The sequence below is a fragment of the Pelodiscus sinensis genome, chromosome 13 (assembly GCF_049634645.1).
Source record: "Pelodiscus sinensis isolate JC-2024 chromosome 13, ASM4963464v1, whole genome shotgun sequence".
Taxonomy (NCBI): domain Eukaryota; kingdom Metazoa; phylum Chordata; order Testudines; family Trionychidae; genus Pelodiscus; species Pelodiscus sinensis.
Genome location: NC_134723.1, coordinates 8,405,538 through 8,429,772, shown reverse-complemented (window position 1 = coordinate 8,429,772; position 24,235 = coordinate 8,405,538). Strand labels below are relative to the sequence as shown.

Genomic DNA, 24,235 nt, shown 5'->3' with positions numbered 1-24,235 from the left:
TAAGTAGGCCCCCAGAAACAAAAATCATACAAGGGTGTTACAGAATCTCTTGCACACCTCTAATAACACGCACATACTCCTTTTCTTTTTATGGCTGCATCTTTTATAACTTGCACATTCATTACAAAATTACCAGCAAATGGACTGCCATACTGAAGCAGGCCAGTGGTCCAGCTAGTTCAGTGCCACTTCACCAAGAGCAATCAGTGACAGATTTGTCTAAAGAACTTTGAGCAAATCTTGGAGAAGAAAGTTATGGGATAATCTGCCCCCGGTAGGGATGTTAAATATCAGTTAATTGAATAGTTGAGTAGCCTCATGAATTATTCGACTGTGTGGGTAGGGCTGGCAGCCAGTGCGCTCTGGGCCCACTTCTGAGGAGCCCCCAGTCACGCTGCGCTGATGCCTCTGTCCTGTCTTCTGAATGGCTATCGTGCGCAATTAGACTTAATCATTAATTGTCTTCCTTATCCTACCCTTTCATTAGTAATAGTTATTGATGGCTTTATACTGGCTAAATTTGTGCAGTGATATCACCTGTAACTGAATCCTAAATAGTATCTTGACTAGTGAACCTTATCTAGCTCATTCACCATGTCCTCCCCCCCTTTCAAAATGTTTGTGTTTCACCATACATTTTTGCAGTCGGTGAACTACGTAACTTGTTAAATCTATCAGATGCAGCAGTGTAGGGTGCCAGGCGGGACCTGATCCATGAGGGAAGCCAGTTTAAAAAACCAGCTCCCTCGCAGACTGGCTGTTTGTCACCCCATACTGCTGCCTCAGATACAGAAGTGTGGGATGGTAGCTGCCCCTGTCTGAGGCGGGGTGGAGTGGAAGAGTCTGAGCTCCCAGACCCAGCAAAAACTGGAACAGAGTCAGTCTGCCTGCCCACATAGCCCCTAATATACTTGAAAGGCAGAACTGCAATGGGGATAGGTTGGACCTGGCACAAACACTTTAAATGCCCGTCTTTGTGTGCAGGAGGTGAAGTCCCCCTCGGTGCACCATAGGTTGATCCTGGTAGAAATCACCAGGATTGGAGACCTCCTGGACTACCACTGGTGAGACTGAGTGGTTCCTCCAGTACTCACCCAGTGCATGGGGCTCTCCGTCCTTCATACTTCCCAGCATGTACATCAGGAGGTAAGTGATGCTTTGCTGCCTGCTGTTTGGGTTTACCTCGACCAGGTCCTGTGAGAGGGTTCACCCCACCTACCACTCAGCCCTGACTATCTGGCTCTCTCCATTGGCCCCCAACTCCACGTGCTTTCCCAACCACCTCCCCCTCATCACTCAAGCCGGATGTCTGCATTGCAGTTGTTCCTGTTTTGAACCACGTCAGAAAGTCAGCTGTAAACACTTGTGCGTCTCTTTCTTCACTTCTCCACCCTTGTGTCCCGCCCAGGTGACAAATGGCTGGATCTCTTACCTCCAACAGAGGGTGGGGAATTCTGATGGGCCAGCCTTTACTCCACCTTGGTTCCGTGGCCCACTGGGGATGTTAGCTGGAAAATCCTCCATGGCACAGTGAGCACGGGCACGTACTTGGTGTGGTTCACCCCTGTTCCCAGCACTTGCCATGAGGGAGACCCCTGGCACATATTTATCTTGAGCGCTCCAGGTTACAGCCCCTCTTTCAGCTCCTCCAGAATCTCTTGTTTAGGTTCTGGTTGCAATTCTCCCCTCACCTATTAATCTACCCCATCCATGTCCCCACAAAGTCGTGGGACCTCCTCGTCAACCTACTCCTGGTTATAGCCAAAATGGCAATTTACAAGTCCAGGGAATAGAGGTTGGCTGAGGGAAGGGCCTGAGACTGTGTGGGGGCTATTTCTATTCCTCTATCCATTCACACATCTGTGCAGAGTTCCACTGGGTGGCATCCGCTAGCTCTCTTGAGGCCTTCTAGGGGCAGTTAGCACTGTCTGGAGTTCTCTGCTTGGTGTCCCTGTCTGGCTCCCTCATTTTAGGCATTTGAGTTCCATACCTGTCCCTGTTTCCTTTTTATTTGTTGCCCATAATCACTTGGCATTCTAGGCTCTGTGGCCCCTCTCGGCTCTGTGACCCCTCTCCGTAGGCTGGGGGAAGGTCCTTTAGATGTGAGAGGGTGCAGACTCCAATAGGACCAGTGAGTGGCAGATGGCTGGTCAAAGCCTGTTACAGCATGTTATATTTTCCAACAGTAATTGTAACTGGTATTGTATTTTTGTTAATTTTAACAGTATCAACCTTGTGTTAGGAGCTTTCCTCACATTAACTAAGATATAGTTTCTGACTTGAAGAACTTGAAGTCATTGATCAATCTATACAGCTTTGCTTCCCCAAGTAGAGAGGAGGGTAGCATGCTTTAATGCACCTATTTCATTAAAGGAAAATACTGGATGTGTGCATTTGAATAACTAAAACCTAGGGGAAGTCTGAAAGAGCAGTAATAGAGTAATGGTAAAAGTCACAGCAGGAACTGAAGCACACATCAGTAAGCCTGGGTCTTCTAAACTTTCAATCTTCAATGTAGCTCTGGATGGTTCTAAGGAAGAAACTGAAAATTAAAGAAAATATTAGAAACATAAATTAAATATCTAAATGTTAAGTGTTAACCCATTTTTAATTGTACATTCAGCTGGTAGATTAAAAAAATATGCATTTCAAGCTAGTGTAATAAATATTATACAGTTATTCAGCATAATGGTAGTGAATCAAATGGGCTGAGCATTGGAAAATATTACAAATAATTATCAAATCATTTGACAGTACAATCTTTCACAAAATTATTTGTAAAATAGTTTTTGACCATACATAAAGCTGGTTGAATAGCAGAAAACTGTAGATGTAAACAAAGTATGCAAATGAAACATCCAAAGTCTAAACACAGGGAAAACAGGGTTGGATGCAAAATCCTTTGGAGTGGATAACAAGTCTCCCCTTGGCCCTACACCAGTTCCATACAAAATGTTAATGATACTAAGGAACATATTGTAACTGTTCTTAAAGACTTCTCCTTCTCTGTATGAATTGATATTGCCATTTGTTAATATAATATAAAATTTGGTTTATTCTTTTTAATACTAAAGTTTAAAAGTAAGACCAATTCAGAACTCTTATGTCTTGATATCCATGTGGGTTTACTTTACACAGTGACTGATTAACTTATGCCTCCTTCCAAATGCACATTACTGTGAAATATTAATGTTTACTCAGTTTATTACTATTACTAAATGCACTGTTGTAATATAAATCTTTAAAAATGTGCCAGGCCTTACCTTTGCTTTGTGAAGGATTGAAAATCCAGGCTTAGAACAATCTAATTTCCCAATATTATTACTGCCGTACAACATGTAAATGCTGAAGTTACTGATTACATTTTTGTAAAATATTTATTTACCAGCTGACAGAGTGTTAGTCATGGAGAGAAATTTTAAAAAAATCCAACATGATACTAATTAAAGAGATCCCTAGTTTGCTGCCATATATCAACTTTTCAGATGAGCTATTCTGTTGTTTTAATAGACCACTGTCACTTCCTTGAAAATAAAATTGTTCTCTGCAGCATGGTAATATTATTTCCATTTCATATGTAACAGGTTTCTTTGCAAGGTATTACCAATAAAAGTGTCTTCTGCCTTCTTGGAAAAGTGAGCATGTGGCAGATGACACCAATGATGGTTAACCAGCAGACACAATTTGTGCAGAAGTAAAATAATCATGATGGATCAGTAATATAAATGTTCATCGCTTTACTTCGTACTGGAAAATATTGTAAACCATACCACTGCTGAGTGGGGTGAATAAAGTACAAGGAAATCAGAAAAGTATAAAGTAAAGGAAGAAACCCTAACAACAGAAGCCCTGAGGTCCTGGTGAACAAGAGAATGAGATACCGAAGGGACAGTCCTGGTCGTCTTCACAGTCCCCTTTGCAAATGCTATCAAGCAGTGAAATGTGCCAAACTGTGGAACCGGGGGGGTTTAAGAAGCAAGGACCAGATCCAGTTCGGACAAGGAGTGTTGAAAGGCAACACCCTTGAACCCTATGAGGAGGAGTTGACTTTGCAATAATTGGTGCACAAATCACTAGATATTAAAGATCACCATTTTTAGTTTTCTGCTGTCTTTGGCACTTTCAGGGTACAGGTAGGTCATATTTTCAAATCAAGAGTAACATTTTCAAAATCACAAAAAGCCTAATTCCCATTTTCTAACATGACTTAGGAGCTAAATCCGTGGCAAAACCCAAAGAATTGGGCACCTAAGTCTCTTTAAACATCAGAACCATGGCTCCCAATTAACTAAAGTTATTTTGAAAATGTTACTCTTCTCAGCAGGCATGAGAGCTACAAACTTACTTTTCTTTTTAAAATTAAAGCAGCTATTCTCATGTAAGTACAAGATTCCAGGAACTAGAATTCTAACAAAACACACTCAGTTCCATGAAATTTGTGATGAAAATCAGAACATAAGAACATAAGAATGGCCGTACTGGGTCAGACCAAAGGTCCATCTAGCCCAGTAGCCTGTCTGCCAACAGTGGCCAGCGCCAGGAGCCCCAGAGAAGGTGGACTGAAGACAATGATCAAGTGATTTGTCTTGTGCCATCCTTCTCCAGCCTCTGACAAACAGAGGCCAGGGACACCATTTCTATCTCCTGGGTAATATCCTTTGATGGACCTAACATCCATGAAATTATCTAGCTTCCTAGCTTTCACAGACTCCTCTGGCAAGGAGTTCCACAGATTGACTACACACTGTGTGAAGAAGAACGTTCTTTTATTAGTTTTAAACCTGCTACCCATTCATTTTATTTGGTGTCCTCTAGTTCTTATATTATGGGAACTAGTAAATAACTTTTCTTTATCAGCCCTCTCCACACCACTCATGAATTTATATACCTCTATCATATCCCCACTCAGTTTCCTCTTTTCTAAACTGAAAAGCCCCAGTCGCTTTAGCCTCTCTTCATATGGACCTGTTCCAAACTCATAATCATTTTAGTTGCCCTTTTCTGAACCCTTTCCAAGGCCAAAATATCTTTTTTGAGGTGAGGAGACCACATCTGTACACAGTATTCAAGATGTGGGCGTACCATAGTTTTATACAGGAGCAGTAAGGTATTCTGTCTTATTTTCTATCTCTTTCTTAATAATTCCTAACATCCTATTTGCCTTTTTGACCGCCGCTGCACACTGTGTGGAAGTTTTCAGAGAACTATCCACAATTAGTCCAAGATCTCTTTCCTGATTTGTCACAGCCTAATTAGCCCCTATCATACTGTACATATAGTTGAGGTTATTTTTCCCAATGTGCATTACTTTACACTTATCCACATTAAATTTCATTTGCCATTTTGTTGCCCAATCACTCAGTTTGGTGAGATCTTCTTGGAGTCCCTCACAGTCTGCTTCTGTCTTGACTATCCTAAACAGTTTTGTATCATCTGCAAACTTTACTACCTCACTCCTTACCCCTTTCTCCAGATCATTTATGAATAAGTTGAAAAGGATTTGTCCCAGGACTGACCATTGGGGGACACCACTAGTTACCCCTCTCCACTCTGAAAATTTACCATTTATTCCTACCCTTTGTTTCCTGTCTTTTAACCAGTTCTCAGTCCAACAAAGGTCCTTCCCTCTTATCCCATGACAATGTAGTTTATGCAAGCGCCTTTGGTGAGGGACTTTGTCAAAGGCTTTCTGAAAATCTAAGTATACTATATCTACTGGATCCCCCTTGTCCTCATGTTGCATCTCTATCATTAATAGATTAGTAAGACATGATTTCCCTTTACAGAAACCTTGTTGATTTTTATCCAAGATATTATGTTCTTCTATGTGCCTGACAATTTTATTCTTTACTATTGTTTGACTAATTTGCCTGGTACTGAAGTTAGACTTACCAGTCTGTAATTGCCAGAATCGCCTCTAGATTCTAAATATTGAAGTCTTGTTAGTTATCTTCTAGTCATTAGGTATGGGAAGCCAATTAAAAGGATAGATTACAAACCACAGATAATAGTTCTGCAATTTCCCATGTGAGTTCTTTTAGAACCCTTGGATGAATGCCATCCGGAAAAGTTGGCAGGACTGGGCCAAGGACAAAACGTGCCCAGGACAAGGGTGATTGGGGAAGAAGAGGAACTGTCAGATGAGACCTTGAAAAGTCCCAGGAAGAACCACTACAAACCAGAGTGAAATAGAGAGAAAGAAAGGCAAAATATCAAAGAGGTTGCTGATGGTAAAATAAATAACAAGGAAGGGTCAAACTGAGCTTAGGTCCTAAGACTTTGCCTTGGAAAGTTAGAGATTTTAGGTGGCATGGTTTCAGTTTAGCTAGTGGAGACTCCTAATCTTGTAAAGGAACTTACTGTTGTTTTAAATTACACAACATGTTTCAAACTTTGTTGTTCATGCACCATTTTTCACCTTGACATGCCCATTCTTCATTCCCTTAACAAAAGTATTCTACTAAAACTTTAAATAGAAAAAGGCATGAATGGGGGATGGGTTTATTTGCAGCTCCCACATGACCTCAGTCATCTTCTGTTTTAATCTCTTGTGCAATGATGACAAATTATCTAGATCTCTTTCTATTCCTTTTAAAGGAATATCCAAAGGAACTCATCAGTATGGTTTTTGGAGGCATAGTTTTTTATTCTCCTATCATAGATCTTTTGTTTCTCATGTCCTCTTGCTGTCTCTTTATATAACAGTAGCCAGGTAGTTAGTGCACTCATGTGGAAAGTGGGAGTCTCACAGAGTTCAGTCCCCCAGTAAAATTACTCTTTAATTGTTTATTCACCATGAAACAGTGACTAGTGCACTAATGCTCAGTGACTAGTGCACTCTCCTAAGAGGTAGAAGACTCCTGTCAAAATCCTTCCTTCTCAGCAGAGCAGACATAGGGGAATATTGAATCTGGTCTCTCGCATCCCAAGTGAATGCTCTAATGACGGGGCTGATCTTTTTCCACTCAGGTTTTGAATCTGACCCAATCTGACATTTGGCCATTGAACACACCTACCAGCTTGGTCCCCACGCATGAGGTAGGCAGGCACATGCTTAACTTCCTACAGTTCCTGGGTTGAGCTGGGCTTTAAGGGAGGTGGGAGTCACATGGATGGCAAGTGGGAGGCAGCAATGCATGCACCTGGAGGCAGGAATATAGGACCCAAATGAATTTTTACTCTGAAAACTTAGGCACTAGGAGGGTTAAGTTGCATACAGGACTCAGCAACAGTTTTGTAGACTGCAGTTGACCCAAATACCTGAGTTCCTTTGAGGACCAGGGCCTAACCATTCCCCAGGACTATTTGCCTTTGTCTCAATGACTGTTTTTTCCCCTTTTAACTTTATCCACTCCCCTTAGACACATAGCATAGGGTAACTGTTCTCTCAAACAAAATACAGGACTATGTAGCACTTTAAAGACTAACAAGATGGTTTATTAGATGGTTTATTAGATGGTTTATTAGTCTTTAAAGTGCTACATAGTCCTGTATTTTGTTTCAGCTACACCAGACTAACACGGCTACATTTCTATCACTGTTCTCTCAAAGTACTGCTTGCTGCCTTAAAGGGCCAGTAACCCAGTACAGGCTGTATCAAACAAACACAGAAAAAACAATATCAACCCCTACCAAATACTTCCTAAAATAATTGAAGATTTTTTAAAATTCTTCTTATTGATCTTTCTAATCCACTTTGCACTTCACTTGTTACTACAACATAATATGCAATAGTCATACTAGATACGACGGATAGAGACTAGATTTGTTCATTGTAATTTCATGTAGTATTGCATGCACTTTTTCCCTCTAACACATATAATATCCCCAGTATGAATAAGATATATTTATGATCAAGAAAATACGTACACCAACACACCACTGTCATTTTTAGTGCCTAAACGGCACAGTGTTTTCCAAATACGATGGGAAGAGGATATAAGAATGTGCCCTTCCCCATTAAGAAGAAATGATGTATCAAATTAGGAGAGAAAATGTTTGTACTGAGAGAACTGGAATTTTTATTGCTCTAGGAAAACTGGCATGCTAAAGTCAGTGACCTTTCCTTCAAGGAAAAAAAATTAATATGGTTGCCACATCAAACCTGTCAGCTATCGCTGTCCTGTGTCTCCTGCGGAGGGTTTTTTAAGTGTATTATTTTCCTTTGAGAAATACTGTTCTCTGTTTTATCAAGCTTCCTGCCAGGTCAGTTAGTATTGAAATTGATATTAATAACCTTTGACTAATAAACTCCATCAATGTTTTCATTAGGTTGATTTTGGCAAGAATACCATCTGTCAATTAAAGCTCTTTTCAGGATTTATAACACTGGGAAAGGCTGGCATTTGTCAAATCAAAAACATTGATTTTCACATGTAAATATAAAAAAGTGCCATACAACAGGGAGAAGATATAAATAATGTTTCAGGAGTGTCAGTCTGAATTAATGTGAACAAGTGTTATCCCATAGAGCTCAGTTAAAGGGATTATTGCACTACTATTTTTCTGTGCCCAAAAGCAGATAGGAGTGCTTTTAATTAATCTGGGTGCCTACTAATTGATTAACTGAATAATGTAGCCACCAGGGAGAGTAACATTGGTTTTCTTTCACAACTGATATAAAATTAAGCTTAAATGGGTGATAAAAGCTTTGGCTTATCTTGGGGGAAAGCCCAATACCAGAGCAGAAGAACATGCATGAAATATGCTAAATGAATTAACACAAAATGAACTGGGACAAATTGTTCTTTGGTGTAATCCAGTGCAAAAAAATTCACCCACTGAACATGGCCAGTGGCATCTTGGTGTCTTCTTCATGCTGTAAAAGTAGCCTCACCTCATATTGTATTCTTTTTCAATTTATCCTTGTAGTTTGGAGACTTTTAATAGGGAAATTAGTCTTTATGGGAGAATAATAATGATGGAGAAGACAAAAAGATTTGGAGGAACAATTCCACATCTGGTTTCTGCACCCAGTTAAGCTAAACTCCCGGGCTACGTCTACACTGGCCCCTTTTCCGGAAGGGGCATGTAAATTTCATGAGTCGTAGTAGGGAAATGCGCGGGGGATTTAAATATCCCCCGCAGCATTTAAATAAAAATGTCCGCCGCTTTTTTCCGGCTTTTAAAAAAGCCGGAAAAGAGCGTCTACACTGGCCCCGATCCTCCGGAAAAAGTGCCCTTTTCCGGAGGATCTTATTCCTACTTTGAAGTACTTTGAAGTAGGAATAAGATCCTCCGGAAAAGGGCACTTTTTCCGGAGGATCGGGGCCAGTGTAGACGCTCTTTTCCAGCTTTTTTAAAAGCCGGAAAAAAGCGGCGGACATTTTTATTTAAATGCTGCGGGGGATATTTAAATCCCCCGCGCATTTCCCTACTACGACTCATGAAATTTACATGCCCCTTCCGGAAAAGGGGCCAGTGTAGACGAGCCCCCGGGGATACAAAGCTTAAAAGCTCATGAAAACAGTCTAATGAGAGATTTCTGATGGTTGTCTACTTCTGGGTGGGCCAGAATATAACCCTCACAAACTCAAATTAGGGGGAAGGCCATTGTCTGGATAGGTGGGAAAGGAGTACTGACAACTCCCCTCCCCCCCATACATACTTCCTCTGTAGGAGGAGGAAGGCATCACCTGAGCTCTGGAAGAATCTATCAACATGATACCACCAGCCTGCCTCTTGTACCTGATTTGGAATTTCTGATCCAAGATCTCCCATCTCCTCATCTCCAGAAAATATATACAATCAATCCCAATGACTTTCTGCACACCACACATGGGTTCAGGGTGAGAGTAGTGGCAGCAGGCAATAAAGCGTAAATCTTCGTAGCAGGTGAACTGTTACAGATCCAACACCTTTGATCCAGCTTGCAGAAGGAAATTAGGGATGGAAACTAAAGGTCACTGAGGGCTTGTCTACTCTACCACTTACATTTGTGTAACTCATGTTACAAGGATGTGAAAAAGCTACTCTGAGTGTCACAAGTTACCTCCACCTAAGGGCTGTCCACACTAGTGCTATGGAGACAGGAAATACTTTCCCATCGGCACAGTGCGTCTTCACCTGATGTACCGTAGTGGTAGAGCAGCACAGGTGCAGCTGCACTGATGTAGCATGGTAAAGTAGCCTAGCCCTGAGAGTGCTATCCTTGCAGGGAGAGGGCATTTGGTAGGATGAGTTCCTCTGTATGTAATTTATATTACAAGGATAGGCAACAGTCTGTCTTCAGAGAGCTTATACAGAAGAGTCTGCTTCATGCAGATGACTCTGTAATGCGAGCTGGGAGTCCTACCCATAGAGGTCACTAACTGCCTTTGTCTAGTGGGACAATGACACACAGATTATTACAGTAGTGGCTAAAACACCAACCAACAGCTCCACGTGGTTGCAACTTGGATCCCAGCTGGAACCCGACACAGCTGAGAATGGGGAAACTGAAGCATGGCTGAGTGATGAAAGGGACGGCTGCATCAGGAAAGGAGCACTGCATGATAGTCGGTTCCTAGCAGAGAGTGGGGAAATGAGCCATGCCACTTGGATTTTCCAGACATAAGCCTAATCCATGGTTGGAGGGAGGAGTTTGGACTGTACAGATACACATGCAGCTGTCATGAGGCCACCGTCTACAAGAGCAAACCCTTTACCCTTTATACCCTATAGCTGCCCTGACCAGCACCCCACATGGAGGTGGGGCAGAAAGAGGAGCTGGTCTTGGGGAAGGGAGCACTGGGTTAATCCATCAAGGGGAGTTGGTTCCTAATACACACACAGCCCAGAGGTGGAGACAGATGCCAGAGAAAGCAGGAGTCTGACACTAGGTAGCTGTGGACCTGGTGCTACAGATTAGTTAAAACTCACAGCACAGTAGGGGGCCCAGCTGGATACCCTTATTTAGGACAAGAGTGGATTCCATGGACAATACCAGTCTCTTGAATTGCATGTTTGCCTGCCAGCAAAAGAAAACACAGTACACTGTGCCCTCCTCTGTCTTAGACTAGACTGGATTAGAAACAGATGAGTGTCTCTACTTACTGTGAATAAGCTTACAGGAGTTGTCTTGGAGGACTCTCATCCAAGAAACTACTTTGGACATGGGCATCTCATGGGCTTGGACAACTATGGGCTTGGACATCTTCAATTTCACACTCCAGGTGCTGCCTTTGTGATGGGTATTTTGCACTTGGGCACATAAGGTCCAGAAGCACAGTCCGTGACAAAAAAGGGGAAGATGTGGCCAGCGTTCCATACCGATAGTGATTATGGGAGGCAGCACGAGCAGATAAACAAGGACAGCACTGCAAGAACATGGCAAGTTTAACCATTTAACCAACACGCGCAGCAGGATATGAAAGATTCAGTCGGGCTTGTCATGGGAAGGAGTAGAACTCTCTCCTTGACTCTGAACACAAAGCGGATTCAGAGCGAGGGGGCAGGGAGGGAAGAAGGAATAAACTCTGTATATGACACAATGTTAATAATGTATGATTTTAGCTGAATGGCAAGGCCTCAGGTGTGACTCCTCGGGGTGAATCGGACTAACACACATTACAAAAAAGCAGGCACACTATAATAATGTACAATGAGAGCATAATGCAGCCTACAGCAATATGGGACCTTGTGGTAACTAATAAAAAGCAAACAAACAAAGACAGTACCAACTGAAGTGTGTGGTTGTGGTGAGTAAGAACCAGAGACTTCTCTTTGGGTATGTCTACACTACAGCACTAATTTGAACTAACAATTCAAATTAGTTAATTCTAACTAAGCTAATTCGAATTAGTGCATCTAGACCTAAAAACTAATTCGAATTAGCGTTTTGCTAATTCGAAATAGCATGTCCACATTGAGTGGACCCTGAACAGAAGTTAAGGCTGGCCAGAACCAGTGCCGGCAGGGCATCAGGTTAGGACTCGGAGTGTGGAGCTGTTGCCTCAGGCTAGCTGAGGGCTGTGCTTAAAGGGACCCGACCCCCACCCTGGACAGACAGTTCTCAGGGTTCCCCACTTGCTTGTCTAATTCGATGAGAGACAGCAAAGCAGTCCTGACTTGGATGCCCTCACTCGGCACATCACAGCACTCGGCCATCAGCCCAGCTGCACTTGCTGCAGGCTGCCATCTGGGAGGGATGATCAGGGGGGCTGTCAGGATCCAGGAGGCCCTGCAGGAGAGCTTCCACCCCGAGGAGCCCGCAGAGCCACCCCAGTCTTCCCCATCAGGGGCTCGTGCCCCATTCCTCACTCACCTTCTTCCACTTACCCTTCCCTAGCCCCCCTTCCTGATGGAAAAAAATAAAGGACACGTGGGTTCAAAAATAGAAACTCTCTTTATTTAACAAAACTGGAGGATCGGGGGATTAACCTCTGGGGAGACTGGGAAAAGGAGGTGGGAGAGGGAAAGTGGAAACCTGGGAGGAGGGAGCTGGAAGGGGGAAGCCAGCGGAACAAGGAGGAGGGGAAGTATGGTACGCCATATCTTCAGTACTGTGTACAGATGTGGTCTCCTCACCTCATAAAAGATATTTTGGCCTTGAAAAGGGTTCCAAAAAGGGCAACTAAAATGATTAGGGGTTTGGAACAGGTCCTATATGAAGAGAGGCTAAAGAGACTGGGACTTTTCAGCTTAGAAAAGAGGAGACTGAGGGGGGATGTGATAGAAGTCTATAAAATCATGATTGGTGTGGACAGGGTGAATAAAGAAAAGTTCTTAATTAGTTCCCATAATATAAGGACTAGAGGACACCAAATGAAATGAATGGACAGGAGGTTTAAAACTAATACGCAAAAGTTCTTCTTCACACAGCACATAGTCAACCTGTGGAACTCCTTGCCACAGGAGGCTGTGAAGGCTAGAACTATAACAGAGTTTAAAGATCAGAGGGGTAGCCGTGTTAGTCTGAATCTGCAAAAGCGATGAGGAGTCCAGTGGCACCTTATAGACTAACTGAAGTGTAGGAGCATAAGCTTTCGTGGGCAAAGACCCACTTCGTCAGATGCATGTAGTGGAAATTTCCAGAGGCAGGAATAAATATGCAGGCCAGGATCAGGCTGGAGATGACCAGGTGGATCCAATCAAGGAGGATGAGGCCCACTTCTAGCAGCTGATCTGGAGGTGTGAATTCCAAGAGAGCAGAAGCTGCTTTTGTAGTTAGCGAGCCATTCACAGTCTTTGTTTAATCCAGAGTTGATTGTGTCAAACTTAAAGATGAACTGTAGCTCAGCAGTTTCTCTTTGAAGTCTGGTCCTGAAGTTTTTTTGCTGCAGGATGGACACACAATTGCAGATCTAAAAGTAGCCATCCTGCAGCAATAAGAGGTGAGAGAACTGCTGCAATCTGAAGGATGGGGGCACTGTCATGAGGAGATGGATCACAAATCAGAGAAAGCAAGCACTAGAGTATGACAGGTTAGTCAAGGACTACTTGGTCGGGCACTCCTGTGAGGATCCATCCCTAAAGGAATTGAGGGGGATGCAGAGGCATGAGCCTACTACACAAGAAGGATAAGTAAACTGAAAGAACCAGGGACACTGACTGCTGGGTCATTTGACTCATCATCCAGCCAACAGAGATAATCACAGAATGGAAAGACAGAACAATCCAGAAGTGAACAACAAGGGGGAAGGCGGAAAGGAGACCCCACAGAAAGAGAAAGTTTACTAGACTTGGAGACAAATGACAGAAATAGTTTCTACTGGCAACACCAATGGAGTGACCTCTCTCAAAGACTATACAAATATATGTGAGTACGTGGTAGGATTCCAGCTGAGCTACATGCTAGCAACTTCTGAGGGACAAGACATGGGGTGGAGATCTATATGCCCATTTAGTAATGTTCATGATAAAATGTTTGTAAAATAGGGATGATATATGATGACTGAAGTAAGAAGGCCCAAGTTCCCTGTATGGACTCTTGGGGTGTGGTTACATAGCAAAGTTATTTTATTCTCAAATAACACAGCAATTCTGTTATTTTGAAATAATTTTGAAATAACACGGTTTATTCCAACTTCTGTAAACCTCATTCTATGAAGAATAATGCCTATTCCAAAATAGCTATTTTGAAAAAAAGGTGTGTGTGGACACTCTGCTGCTATTTCAAAATAGCCCCTCACCAGGGCCATTCTAAGTTATTTCTCCTGGAACTCTAAATCGAGATAGCATGTCTATATTAGGGAAGCCTGCCTCGGACTAATTTTGAGGCTTCCTTGTAGTGTAGATGTGCTATTTCAAAACAAACTATATCAGAATAACTATTCCTGAATAGCTTATTCCGAAACAACTGTGCAGTGTAGAGGTAGCCTCAGGGCACACCAGAGGAAAAGAGAATAGGTGGAGTGAGGCAGAAAAGAACTCAGCCACGCAATCAGAGCAGTCCACAGGGTTTAATTAATTCCACTCGTTGAACTATTCACTCTGTTAATGAAAGAAGTGAAAGGACATTGTATGAAGAACAAGGGGAAGGGTCACATTTGCAATGGCTCATAGTAGGCTTACAAACATGCAGCCAGTTTTCTTGAAAGTTCATATCTGGGCCTCAAGAGTGAGACAAAACTGAACTGACATGGCAAGAGGGGCACACTCTTATACCCCTTTTAGATGTTTTGGCAGCCAGGAAACAGCCGCTCAGATTGATTACTATGCACTGGGCTGAAAACGAATTGTGATTGGGTTAGTGGGTTGATTTAATCATCAGGACAGAAAGACAAAAGGCATATCCAGGACCTTTTCCATGGAGGTACAAAAAACTGGTCTGGAATACTTCAGTGGAGGATTTGTTAGGAAGCCTAAAGGCCTCCATGGATTCATCAGGCCAGGAGACATGAGACATCTGGATTATGGAGGATTGTTAACTATCCACCAAAGAGATTATATTTACTGCCTGAGTTTTCAGGGATGGTGAGGTACGCATCTCCAGCTGGGGAGCAGATGGGTTTTTGGCTGATATCCTGGAGGGAACTGTTAACTATCTGAGAAGCTGGCTGGGGTGAGGAGAAGCAGCCAAACTAATTGCTGGCACTTCTGCATGGCAGGTGTCTAATGCAATCATTCCAAAAAGGATCCAATTCCTTAATAAACTGGAATTGGAAATGGACTTAGGGGAAGGCATCCATGAAAGAAGCTGAAAAAGAGGGTAAGAGCTCCTCGTGTCTGGACCAGCTAGGAGACAGCCCCCTTTCCACAGCCCTTTAATCTTTGTATGAAGGGAGGGCCATGGGACTGGGACTAGCTATGGAAGGTCAGAAGCTAATGTCTGCCCTCCATCAGCAGGAAACAGTTAAAGAAAGAATCATAATATTCCCTGTTATTACCAGATGAATTAAATAATGAAGTTGTGGTCCAATTAAAGCACATTCATCATCTAGCCTTTCTTCCTACATGTCTGAGCCAGATACTAATATCCTAATGTGTAAAACGCACATGTGTTTTTTATTTCAGAAAGTTGTACACGGAAGCTGGCCTTTTTCTTTCTTTCTTTCTTTCTTTCTTTCTTTCTTTCTTTCTTTCTTTCTTTCTTTCTTTCTTTCTTTCTTTCTTTCTTTCTTTCTTTCTTTCTTTCTTTCTTTGTAAAATGTGCAAGGTACAACAATGAAACAGAGGTAGCAGGTAGCAGGTAGCAGACTCTTTTGATCTAATTGTTAAGTACATGCCTTATCATGCAGCTCGTGGTTATCAGCTGCATTAGTCACTAAACTGTGATCTGCACAATTCTTTTCGCCATGTCACCCATCATAGCACAACCACTTATAGCAGCATTTGAAGCACTATAACAAAAATATTTCCACCCCTTCTGAATAAGTCAGCAGTAAGATAATTCCTTCAACAACTAGATCCCTCAAGTGTTCCACATACCCCAGTACTCTTCAGTCACACTTCACACTACATTCCACTGTGTGTAAATTTCTGATTCCATTTGCTGTGCTTGTGGGTTTCTGCAATATTTACTAGCAAATTAATAGCTGGCCAGAGGCAAGGTATCCAAGTCCTGAGGCATCATAAACAAATCGTATGTATTATTAGCTGCAGAAAACTCTAATTGCAACACGTAGAGCTACAGAAACCCTGAAATTGCAAAATTTAAGGTTCCAACAGCAATAGTAACTCAGCCATACTGAAAATTGTGTATATGTACTAATGTACCCTTTGCAATTCAAGTAATTCAGTTAGATATATATTAAAAGAGAAATAGGAACCAAAAAGTAGTACATGGAACAGAGCATTAGTCCTTAAAAGAGTCCCTGAATAAGTGTAACGTGGTTAAAACTTTGCATTTACAATGGGAAACATGCACTTTGGTCCATTCTCCAATTGCACAGAAATGGCTGATGTCACTGAATTTACTTCAATAAGTAAACAAGCAAACAAATAAATACCAAAACCCACACATTTTGTAGGCAGAGATCACACATGTTCCCCAAGGATGTCTTTTTGCAAGGACAGACATGTAAGAGACATGCTTATGATGGAAACAGTAGGGCTAGGTCTACATTGGCATCCCTTTCCGGAAAAGGGATGCTAATGAGACGAGTCGGAATTGCAAATCTGCGGGGGATTTAAATATCCCCCGCGGCATTTGCATTTACATGGCTGCCGCTTTTTTCCAGCTTGGGGATAAGCCGGAGAAAAGCACCAGTCTAGACGCGATTCTCCAGAAAATAAGCCCTTTTCCGGGGAATCGTGTCTAGACTGGTGCTTTTCTCCGGCTTATCCCCAAGCTGGAAAAAAGCGGCAGCCATGTAAATGCAAATGCCGCGGGGGATATTTAAATCCCCCGCAGATTTGCAATTCCGACTCGTCTCATTAGCATCCCTTTTCCGGAAAGGGATGCCAATGTAGACGTAGCCTAGGTGTTTGACCAATTATACAAAAGCTAATAGTTTACAGAGGAAAAAAATCTATGTATTGTGACATCTGAGTTGCGATTATTTGAAGTAACAAATAAAATTGAAATATGGGCCATATCCATTTCAGGACATTTCACAAGTATCTAACATGGGATTGAAGCATTAATTTCATAAACTACAGTAAATTAGACTTATAGGAAAAAGACATGAGAGAGTCTTTGAGTGTAGATATAGTCTGAGAGAACTGAACAGTTCTTTCTTAGCTAACATAAAACAGTTGCTTAATTGATCAATGGTTTTGTCACTAGGGCATTGAGCTAGGATTCAAGAATTCTGTATATGGACCCCAGCTCTGCCATAGACCTATTATATGGCTAGTTATTTAGGATGGGATTTTCAAAAGCACTTCCATGATTTAAAAGCACAAGTCCCCCTGAATATCAATGGGGATTGAACATAGCACTTTCAAGTCCCAGTTTAGTGCTTTAAGGACAGGATCATTCTTCCATTTCCTATTCCCTATTACTTATTTAAGTAATTGCTGTAATTGCCACAGGATGCTAGTAAAGTGGAGGGAAACTGCATGACTGGGAACAAAGGTGTGCACAAGACACCATCTTATGCAGAAATGAGAGACCCTCTACCTTAAGTTTTCCTTTTGACGTTTATAAAACAGCAAACTACTTCCATGGCTAGGTCAGGCGTGCTAGTATTTTTATGGTACAGTGCATTCCAACAAATGAATGACATTTTCATCGTCACATGAGAGCTGGAGTACTTTTTGCATGTCACCAATTCTTCAGGATTAATACATCTTGTTTTCTGAACACTTCTGTTCCTTTTTGCAATTGTGCTAGTTTAGCTGTCTGTGGAATTATACAGTGCTCAAGCACATATATGAGAGGAACCACTGGTTGGCAATTAAAATGAGATTTCATAAATCACAGGGAATGCAAAATTACATAGTAGGGGGAAGGCTCATTCCACACTATTTTAAAACACATTTTAATCAAAACCAAAAATGTTCTCATTTATCAACAGAGCCAGAACAATCCCTAGTGCCCCATTTCACATGAGTACTCCTGGTTTCTTTACCTATTACATGTCTCCCCTAACATGATCTTTTAAAATGTGTAACAACTTTTATACTGCACGTTTTTATAAATTCCCCCTTTTTGTTATAAATCTGCGTAGTTTTGTAGTTAAATATTCTTTCACTCCATGTGCATCTTCTCCATATTTTGACTCATCAACATCTTGTTTTTAGTGTTTTATATAATTGTTAACTAATGCCTCATTAAAGTTAAACACCAGGGCTGTGTCTACACTGGGCCACTTATTCCGGAAAAGCAGCCGCTTTTCCGGAATAACTTGGAAGCTGTCTACACTGGCCACTTGCTTTTCCGGAAAAGCAATGACGATCTACTGAAAAACTGTTCCGGAAAAGGGCCAGTGTAGACAGCACAGTAGTCTTTTCCGCAAAAAAGCCCCAATCGCGAAAATGACGATCAGGGCTTTTTTTCCAGAAAAGCGCGTCTACATTGGCCACGGACGCTTTTCTGGAAAAAGTGCTTTTCTGGAAAAGCATCCTGCCAAAGTAGATGCGCTTTTTCCAGAAATACTTATAATGGAAAACGGTTCCGTTTTAAGCATTTCCGGAAAAGGGTGCCAGTGTAGACATAGCCCTATGGTTTTGGTTATCTTATAGATAAATGAATTAACGTGGAAAAATGCTCCCTAGAGAAGATTGGTTTATACACTTGAACTAGGACTATGGAAATGCTTACTATTTCCACATCTCTCTTCATTTGTTTCTGTTTTTCAAACTGTTGTTCAAGCACTAATATCAGGTGAGGATAGAGTTTTTCCAGATGGAAACAAACTCAGAAAATGATCTTTGTAGATATTGAAACACTATCATTTGAAATTACTTTTAATGAAGAGACAAGCCATAGTACATCTACAGGCTTGGAATGCTGCAATAAAACAACAATAGATCTATATGATTATTCTTTCATTTGAGTCTGAGTTGCTCATGATTGTCCATCCCAAGAGTCTTAGCAAATTAGATGACGCTTCTAAACTCTGACTTTAGAAGGGCTGAGTGTGAGGAATAGCCTTAGATTTTGTCCACACTGGGGGTTTGCCCTGATTTCAACTATCAAGCTACATGTACACTACAGAGTTTTTCTGGGCTACTAGAGGTATCCTGGGAAAACTCCACCATGTCCAGGGAATGCATCTGCTCTTCTGACATTTTTTGTGGAAGAGCAGACGCGAACTTTCAGAAGCCCTGCGAACTCATTTTATGAGGAAGAAGGGCTCTTCCAAATGAGAAGGTTTTTCCAAAATTTGGCCGAGTGTAGACAGGCCAAATTTTGGAAAAGTCTTCTGAAAAAAACAAATGGAAAAAGGTATACAATTTGTGGAGTGCAAATTGCATACCTTTTTCCGAAAAAGAAGTGTAGTGTAAATATAGCCTCAGTTTCCAGCTACTTGTGCAGCCATATCATGGGAAATGAAAAACTGCTACTCCTGCCAATTCTCTTCTTATGTGTGCTCAAAACTAGGATAAACTTGGTGGCTGCGTCTAGACTGGCAAGTTTTTCGGCAAAACTTGCCAGCTGTCTTCACTGGCCGCTTGAATTTGCGCAAGAACACTGACGATCTAATGTAAGATTGTCAGTGTTCTGCCGCAAATACTATGCTGCTCCCGTTCGGGCAAAAGCCCTTTTCCAGAAATGCTTTTGCGCAAAAGGGCCAGTGTAGACAGCTGAAAACTGTTTTGTGCAAAAAAGCCCCGATGGTGAAAATGGCGATCGGGGCTTTCTTGCGCAAAACCGTGTTTAGATTGGCACGGATGCTTTTCCGCAAAAAGTGCTTTTCTGTTAAAAACTTTTCTGTTAAAAGCATTTGCAGAAAATCATGCCAGTCTAGATGGAGCCCATGAGTGCAGATTGAGATTTGCTATAATGTATCCTGTCTATGCTAAGGGTTTACATCAGAGTATTTGCTTTGTTCACCAATGGCTGAAATCGAAGCAAATTTCAACTGTAAATAAGTCCTCACAAATATTTAGCACAGAGGTCAATGAAACAATGCCAATTTACAATATCTGAAGACCTGTCCAATCAATTTGTTTGAACATTAACTGGTTTTGTTTCTTGTTCTTAACTATATTTTATAAACCAAATCAAATATCCTGAAAAATCTCAGCCTGTCTCATTATAATATAGTGGTTTGGCACCTAAATTTGTTCTGTGCAGATATTCAAGAGCTTCTGTAGAAAGTAACAGACAATAAATTGCAGAAATAATTTAAAATATATCAAACAGGCCCTTAACACAGTCAGTAGACATTAGCTCTTTGCTGCCAATATGAATCTGCCCTGTGTCAGTAAGATTTCCTGCTACAACAGGCCTGCATCCCTATTCGTCCACCAGTAGTAACAGGACATGACATTTAAGATAGGCCACAAACTTAGCTTCCATTATACTGACCTAAAACATGAAAACATATTGTCATGGTTTGTTCTAAAAGTAGTTCTCTGAACTTTTTCAAAACCAATAATAAATTAGACTCCAAGCGTTATAATGGAGTGATTTCATGTTTATTTACAAGTAGGAAAAGAAAGTAGATAGACACCCAAAGACAATTTGTCAGATTTCATAGAGAAACCAAGTATCAGAATAAATGCTTAGTTTAAATATTATAAAATAAAGAGTATCTAATTCAAATTGTGGGTGATGGGTCCACATGTTTTCAAATTTGAGTTACAGGAAAACAAATTAAATTCTATTTATCTCAGCATTTGGAACTTTGAGACAGGTTTGTAAATGAAACTTACTTTTATTGTTTTCTATAGCTTTACTGAAAGATCTGAGGAATTAAAAATACCAGATCTTTTGAAACAACTATGCCCCATTGAGAGCTCACAAAATCAAACATTTTGGCACACAGAGAGATCTAAGGTTCCCCAGCAGATTATTTCAAAATGAGACATAAAGAGGAAGGTAATCTCTGAAATGAATGGGTCCAATGACATATAGGGTTTTAAAGAGAAGACCTTATTGTGCAGCTGGAACTGGATAGATCACCAGTGCAAAATTGCACGTGTACTCTTGTCCACCCATCCCACCCAAAGAGGCCACATTCTGCTAGCTGGCATCCCTAGAGAGTTCTCATTAAGTAGTATGCACCAGAGCTGGAAAAGCAGGACAACTTGTGTGAAGTTCATGAAACACAAGAAACAATCACAAACTGTTCATCAGCCATCCTGGGAGAAACAAACAATCTGAAACCACCACTGCTGCCCAGGGTTCTAGAAAAGGGAATTAGCCAGTAAGATATTGGTACTGCTTACCTTTTTTTGAGGGAGGGGCTTGAAGGGGGGAGTAGAAGCAGACTTACATACCCAGTGAAATATGCAGGAGTAGTTTTCTTCTGTCCTTCTGGGCAGATCCCTGGATCCATAGTTATCTCCATTTTGTCCAGGTTTCAGCCTTAGCAACTTTTCCTCCACTGAAATCCAAAACACAGTAACCTGGTGGGAAAGCAGAGAAACAGAGTTTGTTTGCATATTGGTGACAGCTCTTTATAGAATAATAGAGTGATCCTCTGACTTTTGCTGGGAGGATCCTGTGTGCTGCAATTTATCCCTAGAGACTACAACTCCCAGGATGCCTGGGGAAAAAAAGGAAGGAAAACTGTTTTTTTCCAGGCGGTGCAGGGAGAGAGTTGGGGGGGGGGGGGGGGGGGGGCGGGCTCCAGTTTGGAGAGAAGAGACAGATTGCTGGTGTGGAGTCTTTTATAGCCCAGGAGCTGCTGCTGGAAGTGAGAGCCATCTGCTTAGAGCCTGCTGGGGCTTGGATCTAGCAGGCTGCTCCAGGGGCTGTGGGTGTGATTGTCCCTGAAGGGGAGAGACTCAGGATGTGCCTGTGACTGGGAAGAACTGCATAGAAGTAACTGTAAGTGACCGTGGCTGTTTGGGAAAATGCTGCCAGTAACGGAACACAGAAGACTGAATCCGAAGAGAGCCAGAGTGATCTGCCCAGTGAACCAGGGCTGCTAGCGTTTGGTGGGGCCTGCTCCAGTGCTGGGGGAATTTTTCAGTTGTTGCCTGCCTGGACTGACACACACACACAACTTTCACAATGCTGTCTCCACTCCAGCTGCAGACCTTCAAGTATGCCTATGCCAGCAAGTGTCTGGCACTCTGAGATCCAGAGGAGTATACACTCTGGGGTGGGATAAATGGTGTCAGTGTAAATGCCAGTTAGACAAGTTTCATTTATTTCTGTGTGCTTTGTTAATGGATTTTATTCACTTTTAGTCTGTTAAACTCTGTGGCTACATCTAGACTGGCAAGATTTTCTGCAAATGCTTTTAACGGAAAAGTTTTTCCGTTAAAAGCATTTGCAGAAAAGAGCATCTAGATTGGCATGGATGCTTTTCCACGAAAGCACTTTTTGCGGAAAAGTGTCTGTGCCAATCTAGACGCGGTTTTGCGCAAGAAAGCCCCAATCGCCATTTTCACGATCGGAGCTTTTTTCCACAAAACAATACCGCGTTGTCTACACTGGCCCTCTTGTGCATAAGCATTTGCGCAAGAGGGCTTTTGCCCGAACAGGAGCAGCATGGTATTTCCGCAAGAACACTGATGATCTTACATGAGATTGTCAGTGTTCCTGCGGAAATTCAAGTGGCCAGTGTAGACAGCTGGCAAGTTTTTCCGCAAAAGCAGCTGCTTGCCAGTCTAGACGCAGCCTGTTTGTTTAAGTCATTAAAGTGTGTGAATTCTGATTTAATCAGTTAGATGTATATTATTTATAATTTTTGTTTTGGTGTTAGATCCAGTTTATTGCACACCATTAAGTTTGTCTGGGGGCCAGCCAGGTGAAGATACCACCATTGTATATTCCTGTAGAAGCAAGGGACTATAGTAAGGTGGATAGGGGATCTTAGAATCATAGAACCATAGAACTGGAAGAGATCTCAGAAAGTCATCAAGTCCAGCCCCCTGCTCTAAGCAGGACCAATCCCAACTAAATCAACCCAGCCAGGGCTTTGTCAAGCCGAGACTTAAACACCTCTAGAGATGGAGACTCCACTACTTCTCTAGGTAACCCATTCAAGTGCTTCACCACCCTCATAGTGAAATAGTTTTTCCTAATATCAAACCTGGACCTCTCCCACCACAACTTGAGACCATTGCTCCTTGTTCTACCATCTGTCACTACTGAGAACAGCCCCTCTCCATCCTGTTCAACTATCCAACATCACCATTGGGATACTCCGGATCTCTTAATTTTCAAACCATCAGGCGTCCAGGCACTTAAGTGAGCATTGCCTGCTCCCAAGTTAGCCAGGAAGGAAAGAGTGGGTTACAATTGGATCATAGTACCATGGGCTTGAGAGGGATCTTGAGAATTCATCATGCCCAGTCCCCTGCACTGTGGAAGAACCAAGTAAACCTTAAACATTCACTCTCTGTGTTGCATGCACATCTGTCATGTTTTTCTTTCCACCCCATGCTTCCATCCCTTACCACGTTTGGGTGCAATGTCACTCCTACAAAAAGGCAAAAGGAGTTAAGTTGCAGGAATTTACCCCGATCATCCTTTAGCCACAGAGGTTCCAGAGGCCATCAAGTCACCTGTTTCAACAATCTCGACCAGCTGAGTGATGCACTAACAGAGAAACAGATCCACACCTGAAACACAGATCAAATCCATTGAATACTGACGAATAGTCATGATGCCAAATGACCATCTTTCATTCTATTGTCATGTACCACAATTACTGCTATGAAATCATCATTGATACTGTAGTTTTGAATGTCAATCAATAGATTATTACACAAATGAAGCCCTACTATCTAAGGTACTTGGTGCTTTAGAATAAGTGCTTTAATTATTCAGTTAAGTGCCCCTGTACACATGTACAGCTTTTATTCATAATGTATTAATGATTTATATTAATGACTGAAGTCCTGAGACCTAATTAACAAACAGGAAAAGACATCTACAAATAACATGGGGTAAGTGAGAACCAGCCATATATGTATGTTTTATCATTAAAGTTGACACAAGCTAGAAAAAAAATCCAGTGATTCAAATTAATGTGGACACTTAGTCCTTAATCAGTGCCACAAGTGCCTTCTCTCTTTGCTCTAATACATTTCTCTGTAGAAAGGTCAAGCTCTTTCCAAAGCAAACAAAACAAAAAATCACAGAACTTTAGAAACACCATCCTCATGAACATGTTAAATTCACTTCAATACATAAATACTACAATTCATGTACACTACATTGTTACGCAGACCTGTTGCTTTTGGAAACAGAATTATTTCTCTCTTTTAGAAGTGGTTTGTTTCCTTCTGCTCCCACGAACAT

General features: G+C 41.8%; 1 long non-coding RNA gene across 1 annotated transcript; it reads right to left on the bottom strand.

Moving 5' to 3' along the window:
• Positions 1 to 610: 610 nt before the first annotated feature.
• On the bottom strand, positions 611 to 23,555 carry LOC142831277 (uncharacterized). Its single transcript, XR_012906986.1, has 3 exons — positions 23,451 to 23,555; positions 21,256 to 21,384; positions 611 to 2,542 (listed from the first exon to the last, which is right to left on the bottom strand). It is a non-coding gene; the product is annotated as an uncharacterized LOC142831277 (long non-coding RNA).
• Between the last annotated feature and the right edge of the window lie 680 nt (positions 23,556 to 24,235).